The 17,445-nt window shown below is 40.6% G+C and overlaps 1 long non-coding RNA gene and 1 pseudogene across 1 annotated transcript; one reads left to right on the top strand and one right to left on the bottom strand.

Moving 5' to 3' along the window:
• Positions 1–2,008: 2,008 nt before the first annotated feature.
• Positions 2,009–3,001, top strand: LOC149176387 (uncharacterized). Its single transcript, XR_016258639.1, has 3 exons — positions 2,009–2,398; positions 2,494–2,557; positions 2,678–3,001. It is a non-coding gene; the product is annotated as an uncharacterized LOC149176387 (long non-coding RNA).
• Positions 3,002–16,064: 13,063 nt separating this feature from the next.
• Positions 16,065–16,962, bottom strand: LOC149176386 (ethylene-responsive transcription factor ERF018 pseudogene; annotated as a pseudogene).
• Between the last annotated feature and the right edge of the window lie 483 nt (positions 16,963–17,445).

The following is a 17,445-nucleotide window of genomic DNA, read 5'->3' as shown; positions in this document are numbered from 1 at the left end:
CATGAAACTCTGCCAGGGAATGTAACTCAAATTGCATTGTAATTCATCATTTTGTTTCCCATATTTTTGGTTTAAATTTGATTGTGTACAGATAATAATAATGAAGATGTGAACTTCATTTTCAGTTGGCGGATCATGTCCTCAATGTGAGGAGGGGCATTCATCGGCAATTCTTATTTCCACCTCTATAACAAAGTTAATGCTGTCTGATATGCAAGGGGAAAAGGAGTTGCCTTGCATTTATATTTCCTTCAAAGTTGACTTTGGCATGTTAATGCAAGGTAACTCCTATTCCTCTTGCATGTCAGACAGCATTAACTTTGCTATAAAGATGGAAATAAGAGTTGCCCACATTCATCCACCAATGTCATAAATGTCTCAAACAACAACTAAACCTCGGCTGTCTCACGCGGCCGAAAAGAATTTGAAAATGAATCGCCTTCCGTCAGCTACGACTTCACTCCAAAGTACTCCATAGACTCATCCAACGGCCGGAATTCATTTAAATTCGGAGACTTGCCGCTCTCCAGACATTCAAGAAGTACCCAATCCAAAAATGTCGGGCTTCTTTCCGTCCAAATCTCCTGGCCGTCGTTGCTGCATTCCGCTTCCGAACAGGAGGATGAAAATGTTGCTTCAGAAGGCAGCTGAAATTCTTCCGCGGCGAATTTGGCGGCAGAGGCTTGAATTTGAGGCGACGATAAAGAAGAGGCGCAGAGGATTTCCGGCAGAGACAGGGGAAAATTGAGCTTAGCTTTTGATCCTTTTAGCCAATACGCCGCAAAATCGTAGGCGCGGGCAGCCTTTTCCGGGGTGTCGTAGGAGCCGAGCCAAAATTTTCCCGTTTAATTGGGCATTCGTATTTCCTACACCCACTTCCCCATTTTCTCAATCGAAATCCCATAAACTGCTGCGACTTGAGTGAGCGATTTTGGCGTCTGTTATGGGCGTTGTGATTTTGGGAGGGTTTAGCCATGTCGTTTTGTTGCTCTGGTATTCCGGAGTCGGAATCAGGGAGTGTTTGAGAAGCTTGAAGTCTTTAAAAGGAGGGAGTGTGAAGCCTAGAGGGTTTGAACTCAGGACGCATAAAGGTGCTTCTACAGTTTGAACTGGTGATGATATGAGTGTTACCTGCAACGCAGAATATATATAGAGAGACACAAACCGCGTTGAGTCCCTAAGGATTTATGCTTAGTAGTACAAGTGGCCGCTTTTAAAACAGCGTTGTTTTCCGAAATATTGTGATTTATGCGTCGGATAAAAATAATAGATATAGGCGCAAAGACATGCCAAAGTGAAAGTAATTTGATTGGTAACATGGTTCCTCAGGAATATGTGGAACACTTTTCAGATAATTGACTCTTTCGAGTGGGTCGGTTAAGGAGAACAACAAAAAATTGACAAGGTGGGAAGCTTCTTTTGCGTGACAAGAAGTCCAATGAATATAAGGTGGAATTGTAGAGAGAGAAGCATATCCATTTATAGCTTCACTCCAAAAATGGGGACACTTTCCATGACTAGATACAAAATGTCAAAAACGGCTTGTAATTTGACGTCCCCACCGTACATATTTCTTTGGAGGTAGGCTTAGAATTAATTTTGCGATTCAACTCAAACTTCCATTGCCTTGGATGTTAAGATGTTTAGGTCATCATATTTTAATGTGTTGTAACATGCACATCAATAGAAATTTATTATAATCACATTATAAAAAAATTAATAACATCATATTTAAATTTTATTTATAACAACATTAACTCAGGTTAATATTACGTCTTTCATTGATTGGTTAGATAAGGATCTCATGTTAATGAAACGGTGGCTTGGTTTAATAACGTTGTATTAATGATTTTTAGGCGTGGAATACATTGTAATTTAATCTCACGAGCTTTATCCAAGGTTTCATAAAGGCACAAGCATGGAACCCTCTCGAAGGAGGTAGTTACCGGCAATTGTCGGTTGATCTGACTGACAGGTGGACACGCTCCCATTGTGAGATGAAGGGCGGATGATCCAACGGTTAGGGGTTGCTTGGAGATGGTTAGGGTGACTAACCCTACTCTGCCCCCCGCTCAGTTCCCTTCATTCGCTCTGCCGCCTATGCAAGTTCATGCTCTGCAACGTACTTTGTCCCCAACTTCTTTTGCGACCAGGAACATGTTTGCCTCTTCACCGACATGGTAAACATTATTCCCCCTTCATTGGTAACATAATGTTAAGCTTTCTTGGCTATTTTTCCTCTGGTAACTATTGCAATTGGCGCAACAAGTAAAACCCTGCCAAATTGGGCGTCCTCTCAGGAGCGAGCAGAATTCTTGGAAGTTTAACTGATAGTAGTGGTGACTGGTCTCTTTCGAGTATGCAGTCAATGGTTTTCTATGCTTTTCCTGTTTCTCTGGTAAGCCGTCTACATTAAAATTATTATACTTACTCTTTCTTCACCAACGACTCATGTTTATGAAATCTAAGTTTTTTAACGTTTTATTGTTGTAGGTTTACCCTATGAATTATTTATGGGTCTGACTAAGTGTTAGCCAGAAACATTACCCTCGCATAGGTAACATGTTGCTCCCCTTTTTTTTACGGGGGTTATATTTCTCGAGAGAATCAGGTCTTTGTTCTATATCTCTTTCATTCTCAGTCTTCACTAACCTTTACGTTTTCGTTTTCCAACTAGGGCTATGATGACACGGTGTCTACCAGTTGTGGAGGGGACGTTACCCCAAATTCAAGGTTTTTTACTTAACATGAGTTCGGGGACTCTCCAATCGTCTTTTCCTTGCAGGAAGTTTATGGTTAAGGAGGCTTCACGCCTTATTTCTCTTTTCTAAAGTAGTGAAAGGTAGGGTTTAATGTTCTGAAATGACGTCGTATGACCTGTATTGTTTTAATGTTAAAAGAACTAAGCCCTGGTCCAGGTGTTGTAAAGTATTTGCCGACCCTATCGACTTGGAATGAACTGGGGTTTCTTTTTTTAGTTATATAGAAAGATGTTACTTAATATTTTGTGTTCCAGTGCTTATAATGTTTATGATGAACTTGTCGTTAATTCCACAACTCTTAATGGGTTTTGTAGTTACGGTTTTTAGTATTTCACTTGGTTTATGAGGCTAAGAGACTTCTGAATAACCTCTTTTGTATTCACACAGTCTCATTTTTTTTGTTGTTGCATGTAATCTTTGTGTTGAACTTTATAAGAGTTTCTACAGTTACAGTTCAATCAAGACCCATTCTCAGGTATAGAGCTTATATGTATATTTTTAATTTACTGTTTGGAATTTTAACTGTATCCTCTTAATTGTATGCAAAATCATAACAAGTTTCCCTAGCCTATTTTTTCCATAGTTTTTCTTTCTTGCTCACCTGGCAGTGACTAGGGCCTAGGTGACCCTTCAGGTGATTGACTAACAAACTGACCGATTGTCGGACTGCCTATACAAGCTTAACGCTTGTGACCTTTCGGCTTTACCGGGAATCCTATTGACTACCAGGTGTCTTTGTTGTCCGTTAAGTTTGGGAAAAACCGATTCTCCCAACTTCCACCCACTCAAGTCAATCCCATGTTTATATAAGTTACATCTTTTCAGTCATATTTGCTCATTCTCTATTTCTGAATAGAGGTTTGGACTATTCAACTTACTCTACAAAATTTCTCTTTTAAAGGTTTTATATAGGTTATTAGATTCATTCATTATAAACTATTATTCCGTATTTTTCAGTTCACCCAACAATACATAAAAGAACACAGAAAACCCCTTTTAACAAAAAAAATAAGAAAAACAAGAACTAAAGACTTGCATAGGTACTTATCTTTTGAATGTGTTGTAAATAATTGTCAATGGGGAATTTTCACCACCCAACCTTAAGACTACCTATTATGTCTGGTCTCTCCCCTGAGACTTTGTCAATTTCCTCACCCGACAGTTTGTGAAGTCAATCCATCGTGAGGTAACCTGTATCTTGGCCTCTATACCTCACCAATCTCGTCCAATATTGTACTCTCACGAATTAGCTTGAGGGTTCCACTAACTCTAGGTTCAGCTCAAGAACACCTCAGTCAAGCAATATTTTGCTTTGTCACCAAGAACAGTGACAGGTTCTAGTTTTTTTTTTTTTTTTCTCTCCATATCCTACATCTTTTTCTGCCATCAGTAAGGTGGGGTTTTTTTGTCCATATCTAGGAAAAAGAGAAAAAAAAATCGATAACTGATTCTAACTGTCTAGGAAAATAAAGATACATTTTCTTAAAATTTTCTTTATTTTATGTAATATTCTTGGTTCACAACCGTGACCTTCCAAGTCATAATATCATTTACTTCATTCTTGATTTTCATACATTTATCTTAATGCAAAGTTTTTCCTTCCCACACCTTTAGAAAAAATCATAAATTACTAAGTTATGCAAAGTAAAAAGTAATTAGTCGGTAAAACAATTATTCAGGGCATGGGGGTGTTACATCCTCCCCCTCTTGTGCGAATTACCATCCTCGGTGTTTAATCCAATCCTCTGAATAATTCTAGATATGATTTTCGCATGAATTCTTCATCTTCCCAGATGGCTTTTTGTGCATTGAAGTGCTTCCATTGCACTTTAACTTAGGTGATGGCTCGCCTCTGTACCATTATTTTTCTATATTCGAGGATGCGCTGAGGTTCTATCAGGAACTCTTCATCATCTAGTTAGACCTGTTACAACAACCATACTGAAATTAGTTCACGAAAAAAATCGTATATCAAGATCAATATATATCTTTAAAGCATTCCCTGAACATCGTGTCAGTGAATCACCTATCTAGGGTCATACACATATCGTTTCAACAATAAGACATGAAATACATTATGAACTTTTATATCACTTGATAAGGCTAGTCCAATTCTTTCTATTATCTAGAAAGGACCACAGAAGCAAGGGTCAATCTTTGCATAACTAGTCCATCTCAAAGTGCTTTTCTTGGGCTTGATTCACACATAAACATGATCTCCAACTTCAAATTACCGATATGTTCTTTTCTAATTAGCATAATATTTTTTCCTGTCTTGGGTAGCCTTTAAATTTTGTCGGAATTTATTTACTGTTCGTTTCATTTCCTCCAACATTTATGGCCCTAGCATTAATCTATTTTCAGGACTGTTCCAATTCGTAGGTGTTCTACATCTTCTTCCGTATAACACCTTGAAGGGGTTCATCTTAAAGACTCATGATAACCATTGTTATATGCAAATTGTACCAAATGCAAGTATTCTTCCCACTTACTAGACTGCTACATAACATACATCTGAAGCATATCCTCCAGTACTTGATTCACACGTTCAGTTTGCCCATCAGTCTGTGGATGGTATGTAGTGCTGAACTGGATTTGAGTTCCCAACCCTGTAAATAGGGCTCTCTAAAATGCGGAGGTGAATTTTACATCTTTGTATGATATAAACATCTTAGGGATACCATGCAACTGGAACACTTTTCATAAAAATGTCAGCAATTTGAACTGTCTTGAAAGTAGATTGTACCGGAATGAAATGAGCTACTTTACTGAGTTTATCCACGATTACCATGATTTAATCACTGTGATTTTTAGATCTGGGTAACTTGGTGATGAAATCAAGTGTAATGACCGCCCACTTCCACTCACATATAGGTATTGGTTGAAGAATACCAACATGGGGCGTCGATCCACAAAGCTGACCTACCCTCCAAGAAAGCCTCACCCCTATATGATGTGTCGGCCCAAAGAAAAGTCCTCTGCATCATATATGTCGGTCTCGTTGTGCCTCTCTCAACACTTAATCGTACTTTGGTTTATCACACCTCGGCTTTATGTGTGACGGGTGTGCACCCCCATCGCACATCGCCAATCGCTCCACCAAATCGTTTGTGTTGACTCGCCCCAAGCATGTGCCCTGTAATGTTCCAAAATAGGAAAAATAATGTTATGCAAGAAAATAACTATTTTTCACTGCATAAATTTCAAAACAATTAGAATACACCCATATAGTCAGAAATATGCAAGTCGCTCATCCATTATATTATAATTGGTGAAAAAGTACAAATATATGGAAGGAATACACCTGGGTTTGCCTTTTTTGGCAAGTGAAGCAATGCCGAGGTGAAATAATGATAACCCATAAATTGTCCAACTGTTGCTCCGCGTTGCCCCAACAAATCTGCATTGTTTGCTATAAAGATATTGCTGAAAACCCCACCACCGGTGCTCAGAAAATTATGAAAATTTTCTTATGAGGTCCTTGTCAAAAACCCAGAAAAAACCCGAAAGGGTTTGGCCTATCTCCAAGCCAAAGTCGAACCCATAAAATGGTGCAAATTCTCAAGCTACTCATAATTCGCCATGTTATAAGAATGAGGATTTCATACCCGAATAACACTCGAAAAATTATGAAATTTTAACCACAAACTCCTCTCACGAAACCTAGAAAAACCTAGAAATGGTTTGGTCGGATTTTGACCTTCCAAAATCAACCCCCAAAGGCCCTATGCCCTCCAAAACTGTTGAAGCACATTGTCTGCCAATACACCAGAAAAATCCTCCTCAAACACTTTGGAAAAGTAACAATCACCTCCACTAATGTTTTCCTTATCTCTATCGACAAGGATCATCCACAATGGTTGAGTCTCCACCTCCCACGTGAGCACAAAATGTTGCCTCTCCGCTGGCCCAGGAAGTGCGAAAGTCACATTGAATGGGAGCACTCTCCTCCAGCTCCAAAACTCTCCAAAATGGTAGCAAAACTCCTATGCCTCCTCTCTGGAAATTCTCCCAGCCAAAATTCCTCCACCAAATGCCACAAAAAAACTCAGCCTTCCTTCACTGTGTCCTCTAGAAATACACACCACTTGGAGATGGATGCAACTACTGGAAACCACAATGAAATACTCCTACGGAAGAATGAAGATAAAACTTTCTAGGGTGGCACCTCGAAGTCCCCCGAAGAAAGGGTGCGCTCTTTGCTTGAATAACTCTTGTTAAACAAAAAGTGACTCGGCTAAGCAGCTCGAGCAACCGAAGAGAAATTCGATATGCCAAAGATGAATGAAATTAGGAGAGTTGCCTTCCTTATATAGATTTCGTGGAGCACTTTTCCCTCCAATTTTACCTCCGTCGTGGGCAAACCGAACTCGGGAGTGTGTATTTCCATAGAGTGGGTGGCCCCCATGTGCAATTTAGTAACAACAAAATAACTTCTCCTAAGTCTAATCTCCTAATAAAAATATAATGGGCCCCGCTATCTCCAAAATTGGCTCCAAAATTCAATAATTAGTCTTGTTCCAAATTAATTTAGGAAGGGACATGACAGTGCTCCCCTCCCAAATGTTGCTTGACCCCAAGAAACTTCAGTGTTGGATGCTCAAGTATGTGCTCGCCCTTCCAAGTAGCATCCTCATTCGGCAAGCTCCTCCAACGAACCAAACACTGTTTGTGCTCAAGCAGTGCATAAACAAATGCCCTTTCTAAATGTGGATCCCCATTGTCGCTGCAAACTTCACTAGAGACCCAAATATGCCATTGGATCTTCCCTGATCCTTGTACTATCCTATAGTGAAGGAGTCCCTCGATACCAGGATCCTAAGCCAACTTGATCAATGTGGAGCACCCCTTGCTCCACTCACTATCCTACCAGATAGGGGCGTTAGAACCCCTCTGTCCACTGCCAATAAGTAGAGCATCCTGACGATATAAAACTCCATCCAAATCCTCACGAAGTTGCTCTAACGAATAGTCCACCCCATGCACTCTGATTGTGGGCCCCTGAAGTTACAACTCAATCCCCATGCAAATGAAGCCTCTCCTGCATGAGCTCCTCCTGAAATCCTCTTACTGGCGATCTTGTCATGCCAATGAAGTCTCCCATGCCATCAGTGAAACACAGAAACCTATTGGAAAATCTAGATGACCCTTTCCTGTAGAGACCGACTCACCCCTATGGTAGCTGATCCGCTAAGTACTGTGATGCTAGGCCCCCTTACCCGGTGTAGCAAGAAACTATCATGTTGACCCTGTGACACCCTGGTTATCACTAATTATCTAGCATGATCGTATCATAAACTCCTCTCACATAACTCTCATCCATAATATATGCGATGATCGAGGCTAGGCCCAACCTGCCAAAGCGCCTCAATAGTGCCAGTGCCTATTGCCCCATGCCTAGCCCCAATCTTGAGCAATAATATGCCTTGCCCTATGGTAAAGGATTTGGTGACTCCCCATGTGTCTGCCTGTGAATGAATCAGTTTGGCTGTTATTCTGACCAAGTTCACTGAGGAGTTGAGTATCCCACCAATCCACTAGATCCCTGGATCCCATAACCATACTAGAGGTCCACAACCCCAAATCCTCGTTGTCTAATGTTGTGTTATGGTGCTAGTTGTTGGGACCCCTTTGTGCCCTGTCTTTGTCTCCTGTACGTATCCAATAGGTAGAAACCAACCATCAAGAATCTGTGCCGCAAATATCCAACTGCTTTGTGCCTACCAAATCACATAGCGAGATTTGCTCTCCCAACTCTTGTTGATGTGCCTGGGTACTATCGGAAGCCTAGGCATCATCCTGCAAACAAGGACTTCCATCCTCTGCAACTCATGCTCACCTAACGCCTCAAGCTGTCCAATTGAAAAAGCATCATGTAACTCCCTCTCGGTCACCTCCCTAAGTGTGAGCCTAGGGGTGGAACATATGCAACCTCGACAATCAATTATGCCATCCCTTAGATTGTATTCGTCAACTCATGCACCTACCAACTGTCTCAATTGGAGAGTCTCCTCCTGGCTCATGACATGAGGTGTCTCATCCAACTGCCTAGGGTGATCCTCCCAAGACCTGTTGCCTGAATGGAGAGTGACAAGGGGCAACAAACAAACACTCTACAATTGTAAACAACACCATAGGATGGGTATGATCAAGAGTTTGCCGAAATGCTCAAGAGTAATCCTACAGACAACCCCCTCTCTATCTCAGATCTACTGATAACCCCCTCAAAGCCCTGTCTCCACTAAACATGGTGTCCCTAGATGCTCAAAAGTGTCCTCATCGATCCTAGGTGGGTTGCATGAAATGGTACAAATAGCGCCCTTGTCTATAAGTCTCTTGGGAGGCAACGCTCCAAGCACTTGTTTCACCACATCACTTTCCACTACATAACACCTAGTATGGCCACACTCCTTAACATGCCATTGTATGCTACAACTTGTCCCGATACACCACTGGATACTCCCCAGCTACGGTTATACCATCCTATACCATCTTGTGTCACTACACTTATCACTCCCTACATGTACTCAATGTGATGTGAGGCACTCCCACTCAACAACACAGTCCAACATACTACGACATAACCCCATGCATCTCCATGCCCATCTGCAGACCACTTCATGCTAGATGCTCCTACCCGTCCTTGTATATGATGGCCTAAAGTTGTGTCCATATGCATCAACATGCACCCAACCTATATCATCACCTCCACCATCGCATCACTATGCTCTCCAATGAGGGGATCTCCCCTCCAAATCCTCCTTGAGGGGCCCAAGAAGTGAATCTCCCTAAGTATCAATAACAATGCCACCATTTCTCCGCTTCTCCATGTCCTCCATACCCCACACAAATGTGAAGAGTCCCCAACTCTATACAAGGCATTGTCTAGTGGCCTATCGGTGCCACCTACTCCGACAAACTCCCGCCATACTATGATGATCGTCGTGTGATCCCATGCACAACTGTCATACCATGACAACCTAAGGAGTCTGTCCACAAACTGGTTAGCTGCTGGTACTATCCAAAACTCCCATAGCGAATGTGTGTGCTCAATTGCTAGGCAAACTACACCATCATGGTCACATTCAACTAGTATATCTAGGGAATGATTGGTAGTCCCACCTAGATCCCAATTCCAGTCTGAGCTTTCGGTATCCCTAAAGCATGAAAGCTCCTGCTGAGCTTCATGTCAGTGCACTACCAGCTTTATAGCCCACTGCATAGAGTACCAACTCCGAAACTCTCTGCCCGAACCACCATTCAACTCACGAAAACCACGTAATTATTCCATTGCCTTTCATTAGAACCTAAAAGTAACCCTTCAACGATCTCCTTATGTCGAAAGTCAAAACGGGGCATGCAATGCGGAGGTGCAGAGGAAGCACAATGAATGCTTCCTCCACACCTTCACACTTTGAGGAAACCTGATAGCACAATGAAAGAAAGCTTCGATCACAAATGATATCCTTGCATCCAAACATTTTCCAAGTACGTCAAGTCTATTTGAAATAATATTGAGTTAAGATTTTCCATTACCACCGGTATTCACAAACCATCGTGAAGGTGGAAGTGGCCCAGAGGGTCAAAAGAGGAAGTTTGGGTAACAGAACCCTTTCTTCGAATTAAAAATCAAAATTTGTGGTGGAACAAACATATATGCAGATAAGATTAGATAGTCATTAGTGGCTAGTCGATGAATAAAATTAAGATCAATACTTACATGTACTTGTGTCGACGTGTCTTAACGATTCACAAGGCACGATGACGAGGATATAGCATGGGCATGATTTGAATGACAACGAATTTTATTTTCTAAAAAATTGTTAACACCAAGCACATTAACTCTATCCCTATGAGGTTGGTGGGAATTCGAAACGATAGAGATTAGATCGTTGAATTTGATGGTTAATGGAGTTACACACTTCAATATTTTTTTAAAGTATTTAAATTTGTATTTTAAATAATGAACTATAATAATTTTATTAAAAATATATTATTAAATTAAATTATAAAATTATAAAATAATTTATATTTATTATTTTATTATGGATTTTTATTTTTAAAATTTTAATCCAACCCCAAGAGAGGGATTGAATGTATGAATTCTCATACGTAGGGCAAGCCCTCCATTCGACGAATGTTGCGCCCTGCATCGCTCATGTCACCTTATCTCATCGGCTTGGTCAATGCATAAAATATGTCGAAGTGACTTTGCCTCTCTCTCTCCAAGGTGCAGAGGCAATCTACTGACGCTACAAGCCCCATCTATGTATGTCTAAAGAGGGTTGCTTTGCTGCTATAAAGTGCACTCTAGTGGCATCAATAGGGAATCCAACTGTTCCCCAGCACGAGTTAGCGTGGTTGTTGACTCGACACAAACCACTCGCATGCCCTCCAACTCCTCGTTTTGTTGTAGACTGACCTCTCGTAATGTTGTGACCTTCTCTCTCAATGCTAGAAGGTCGGCCTGGAACTGATGAAACTGTCATGGGTACCTATCACCTGTAGACTCAGTCACATCTCTTGATACCTCAACAACTATCGACATCTCATCCATGGGTGGCTCCTCCTCAACATATGGCTTTATGTGTGTAAGATCTATCCTCTCCACCAAGGTGTCAACTGGGGCTATCAAAGAGGTCTCGAATAATGGTGACTCTAGCACCACATCGGGTAGATCGATGTGATCATCACCATCTTGTGGGCTCTCAGCATCATGCTTAACCTTCTCCTCATGCTCCTGATATCTAAAGCCAGGACTCCACCAACAAAATCATCTCCTTGACTCACCCTCTAATTGTCCCTGGCATTATTGCTCCTTTCATGAGATTTGGTGCCCTGATTCTGTCGGCTTTCCTCACATGGTGTAGATGGTTTTACTCCCATGGGTTGTGCACTTTTAGTGTCTCTGCTACAAGGACAAGGATGGATCTGGTCTGACACCTTCCTCAAGTGAGCCAACCTTCTATTGTTCTAGCAGATTCCACCCTAGAATTCCTACATATTGAATCACACTTGAGCCATGGGTGGTGTATGGTGTAACCTGTCATTGTACATACATACCTAAATCTCCCATGATCTTATTGGTTACCCATAGCTGCACTAAGATCATGCTTTGATACCACTGTAATGTTCCAAAATAGGAAAAATAGTGATATGCAAGCAAATAACAATTTTTCACCACAGAAATTTCAAAACAATTAGAATACACCCATAATAGTCAGAAATATGGAAGCAATTGAGCCATTTTATTATAACTAGTGCAAGAGTACAAATATATGGAAGGAATACACCCGGGCTTGCCATTTTTGTCAAGCGGAGCAATGATGACCCAGAAACTGTTCAACTACTGCTCTGCATTGCTTTAACAAATTTGCACTGTCTGCCATAAAGATATGGCTGAAAATCCCAACAATGTTGCTCAGAAAATTCTGCAAATTTATTTGTGAGGTCATTGTCAAAAACCCAGAAAAACCCAGAAAGGGTTTGGCCTATCTCCAAGCCAAATCTGAACCCATAAAATGGTGCAAATTCCCGAGTTACTCGCAATTCACCCTGTTATAAGAATGAGGATTTCATACCTGAATATCACCCTGAAAATTCTAAAATTTTAACCACAAATGCCTCTCACAAAACCCAGAAAAAACCCAAAAACGGTTTGACCGAATTTTGACCTTCCAAAATCGACCCCCAAGGGCTTCATGCCTGCCAAAACTACTGAAGCACAATGTCTGCCAATACACCAGAGAAATCCTCCTCAAACACTCTGAAAAAGTAGCAATCACCTCCACTAATGCTTTCCTTATCTCTCTCGACAAGGATCAACCTCAATGGATGAGTCTCCACTTCCCATGCGAGCACAAAATGTTGCCTTTGTGGTGGCCATGAAGCGAAAAAGTCACACTGAATGGGAGCACTCTCCTCCAACTCCAAAACTCTCCAAAATGGCAGCAAAAATCCTATGCCTCCTCTACAGAAATTCTCTCGACCAAAAATCCTCCACCAGATGCCACACACAAACTCAGCGTCCCTTTACTGCGTCCTCCAAAAATACGACCACCTAGAGATGGATGCAACTGTTAGAAACCACAATGAAATACTCCTATGGAAGAATGAAGATAAACCTCTCTAGGGTGGCACTTGAAGTCCCACAAAGAAAGGGTGAGCTCTTCGCTCGAATAGCTCTTGCTAAACAGCAAGTGACTCAGCTAGACAACTCGAGCGACCAAAGACAAATTCGATATGCCAAAGATGAATGAAATGAGGAGAGTTTCATTCCTTACATAGATTTCATGGATCAATTTTCCCTCCATTTTTACCTCCATTGTGGACCCTCATTTCACCAAATCCATGCCAAACATAACCACCTCCATGGAAACCGAACTAGGGAGTGCATATTTCCTTAGTGTGGGTGGCCCCCATGTGTAATTTAACAAAAACAAAATAACTTCTCCTAAGTCTAATCTCCTAATAAAAATTGAATGGGCCCCACTATCTCCAAAATTGGTCCCAAAATGCAATATAATTAGTCTTGTTCCAAATTAATTTAGGAAGGGACATGACACGTCTCGCCCGATCGCCGATCTCTGATATTTTCATATCGTCGATCTCTGATATCCTCATATCGCCAAGCTTTGATATGCTCATATTTTCGACCTCTGATATTCTCATATCACTGATCTCCGATATTCTCATATCACCGATCTCTGATATTCTCATATTGCCGATCCTCGATATTCTCATATCACCGATCCTCGATCTCATATCGTCGATCCCCGAGTTGCCTTTAACTGCGATTGTCGGTTTTTCGACTCTCTAGGGCACTCGCCAACTTGAGGCCCTGACATCCTCCACCACTCTGAAAATGTTGTCGCCCTCAACAACACCATCTCAACAATCTCCATTGCTAGGACACATCTATATATGTGGGCATCCAGATAGCTCCACCTATGACCTGCTTCATGCTCCAATCCTGTCAAACTCTGCAAGAAAATCATGTGTTGGATCCCCCTAAGATGGTGATCAGTTGGGTAGCTAATCCTCTATACTTTATGAGCAGTGAGTCCTCTATACTTTATGAGTAGGCACATGGAGCGAGATAGACACAATTGACAGCAGGATGCGAAGATGGTCATGATGATGTGAGTAGCATGCATTCTTGTGGAGGTGATGTTATGGTTGGATTAGCTACCCAACTAATCACCATCACAGGGGGATCTAGCACATGATTTTCTTGCAGAGTTTGACATGATTCGTGTGTGAAGCAGGTCATAGGTGGATCTATCTGGGTGCCCACAAATATAGATGTGTCTTAGCAATGGAGATTGTTGAGATGGTGTTGTTGAGGGTGACAAAATTTTCAGAGTGGTGGAGAATGTTAGGGCCTTGAGGTGGCGAGTGCCCGAGAGAGTCAAAAACCGATGATCGCAATTAAATGCAACTCGAAGTTTGGGAATATCGGAGATTGGCGATATGGGAATATCGGAGATAGGAGATATGAGAATATCAAAGATCGTCGATATGAGGATATCAGAGTATGAGGATATCAGAGTATCAGAGATATGAGGATATCAGAGTATCGAAGATATTGAACATGAGGACGACCAAAGTATGGAAATCGAGATGGCCAAGTAGCAATGATGTACATGCGATGAAGCAACGAAGTGTATTTTATATGGAGGGCTGACATGTATTTTATATGTGCAGGCCGACATGACATTTGGATGGGCTGACCCCTTTGAAGAGTCATGTCCCTTGGTGGATGAGTCCACTCAAACGTGCACACACACACACACATATTGGCGTAGAGGTGGAACCTTTGGGGATCATCATCGAACTCGAAAAAGAACGAGCAAGAGGAAAATATAGAAATCGCAGAACGAAAAAGGTCAAATCCATAGGCGGAGTGCAGGAGCAGGACCAAAGTCAACAAGGTGAGATTTGAGGATAAATAATCTTCTTTTAAAATGAACTATATATTATATTATTTTTATTTTTAGTAATTCCATTTATATTTCAAATAAAAAAATTGTTATTAAAGTAATTAGTGAAAATAATTCTTTTATGGTATAATTTGTCAAATTTTTGGGAAAAAGAAAATATTAAATTAAATTGAAATTGTGTATATATATTTTTCTTTAATATAAAATTAAAAACATTAATATACAAATAAATATTCAATTAATAATATTTCTTTGAAAATCTTTAAAGCAAACTATATAGATTATATTATTTTCAGTAACTCCATTTATATTTCAATTTCATCATCTAAAAAACAAATAGGCTTACAAAAAGTTTTTCGGCGAAGATCACATTCGACATCATTTGTCGACGCGTTTCGAACCAACAAGTGTGGTTCATCGTCAGGACAAGTTGAAGATTTAATTATTTATCATTATTATTTGAGGGACTGTCCCCCTCTAGAGTAATTTTTTCCCCTTAGATATGATTTTTATTTATTTGTCTTTAACTAACTATTAACATAAATTATTTTTTAACATAACTATTATATATTTTTAATTATTTTTAATATTTTTATCACAATATTAATTTATTTAAAGCACTGGTCCCATGGGTAGCATTTTTTAAGGTACCTAGTCAAAAGTCGCTGTTAGTCTTTTTAACCGCTGGGGGCTTTGCTCTGTCTATTTAGACTGCTAGGCTAGATCTGTTTCTTCAACTAGCCCTGATGATGAACCACACTGATTGGTTCGAAACGCGTCGACAAATGATGTCTCATGTGATCTTCGCCGAAAAACTTTTTGTAAATTTGATATGGATCACAGAAGCCTAAACTCTACTAACAAATAGGCTATTAAGGTGATTAGCGAAGATAATTCTTTTGTTTAGCGAAGATAATTGTTTTGTTATGGTTCTTAGTGTATTTGTTTGGAATTCATCGCTATCATGTTGCGAGTGACCATTTTGTTCGACAAATGTATAATATAATACCGATTTGGGAAGTAGAAGTGTTGTGTACCTTCGAGGTTTTTTAAATTATTATTTATTACAAAATCGGAGTTAGTTATATTATTTCTATTCGAAAAATGGTTACTTTGAAGAGATTTTAAAGGTTTTAATTTTAATAGTGAAACAATAAGTTCATTTTTTTTGTAAGACTTTATCTCGTACTTAGCCAACCTTACATGGCAGGTTTTTTTGGGAAAGGATTGCCTTTTCAAGAGATATCTCCTTAATATGCTTAAACTTGGTTTCATCAATCAGCTGAATTTAGACTAATTTATGTCCATTTATCATACCAAATAAACTCCCCATGAAACTCTGCCAGGAATGTAACTCAAAATGGATTGCAATTAACCTTCTTCTCTTTTCCATATTTTCGGTTTAAATTTGATTGCGTACAAATAAATAGTAATCAAGCTCTCGCCCTCATTTTCCGTTGGGGCTCAAATCCTCAATGTGAGGAGGAGCATTCATCCACCAATGTCATAAATGTCTCAAACAAACCAGAATTAAACTTAACTATCAGCTCTCTCCCGCGGCCGAAAAGAATTTAAAATTTACCTTTCAGGGAGCTACAAGTGAACCCCAAAATACTCCATGGACTCATCCAACGGCGGGAATTCATTTAAATTTGGAGACTTGCCGCTCTCCAGACATTCAAGAAGCACCCAATCCCAAAATGCCAGATTGTTCTCAGCCCAAACCTCTTGGCTGTCAATGCCACATTCCGCTTCCGAACAGGATGATGAAAACCCTGCTTCAGAAGGCAGCTGCAATTCTTCTGCGGCGAATTTGGCGGCAGAGGCTTGAATTTGGGACGGCGATAAAGTAGAGGTGCAGGGGATTTCTGGCGGAGACAGGGGAAAATTGAGCTTGGCTTTTGATCCTCTCAGGCAATACGCCGCAAAATCGTAGGCGCGGGCAGCCTTTTCCGGGGTGTCATAAGAGCCGAGCCAAATTCTGCCCGTGCAATTGGGCATTCTTATTTCCGACACCCATTTTCCCCATTTTCTCTGTCGGATTCCCTTAAACTGCCGCGACTTCAGTGAGCGATTTTGGCGTTTGTTGTGGGCGTTCTGGTTTTGCGAGGGTTTAGCCATGTCGGTTTGTTGCTCTGGTATTCCAGAGTCGAACTCAGGAAGTGCCTGAGAAGCTTGAAGTCTTTAAAAACGAGGGAGTGTGAAGCCTAGAGGGTTTGAACAGCGTACTCTTAAAGGTACTTCTACAATATTGCAAGTGAATATCTGGGACGATAAGAGTGTTCGCTGCTGCAGGGCATATATATAGAGAGAGAAACCGCGTTGAGTTGCTTACACCACGTGGCCGCTTTAAAACCGCGTTGAGTACCTATAGGTTTATGCGTAGGACAACATGACAAGATAAGAAGAATAGCTATAGGCGCAAAGAGATTCGAAGGTGAATCTGATTTGGTGACGTGGTTCCTCAGGGAATATACTTTTCTCGGATAATTTACTTTTTTCAGTGGGTTAATGAGCACAGCAAAAAATTGACAAGGTGGGAATCTTCTTTCGGGTGACGAGGAGAGCAATGAACGTAAAGTAGAATTGTAGCATATCTGACGTCCCCACCGTACGTATTTGTTTGGACGTATTTTGTGCTTAGAATTAATTTTGCGATGAGAAAGTGACGACTTATATATCTATATATACCATTTGAAAATGTGTTTTCTAAAATAATCTCTATATTGCATTACATGCTT

Source organism: Pinus tabuliformis, chromosome 4_1, assembly GCF_031772625.1.
Source record: "Pinus tabuliformis cultivar Carrire ecotype Pingquan chromosome 4_1, CPIR1, whole genome shotgun sequence".
NCBI classification, from domain to species: domain Eukaryota; kingdom Viridiplantae; phylum Streptophyta; class Pinopsida; order Pinales; family Pinaceae; genus Pinus; species Pinus tabuliformis.
The sequence above is the reverse complement of the archived record's forward strand: the minus strand, read 5'-3'. Positions and strand labels throughout refer to the sequence as shown.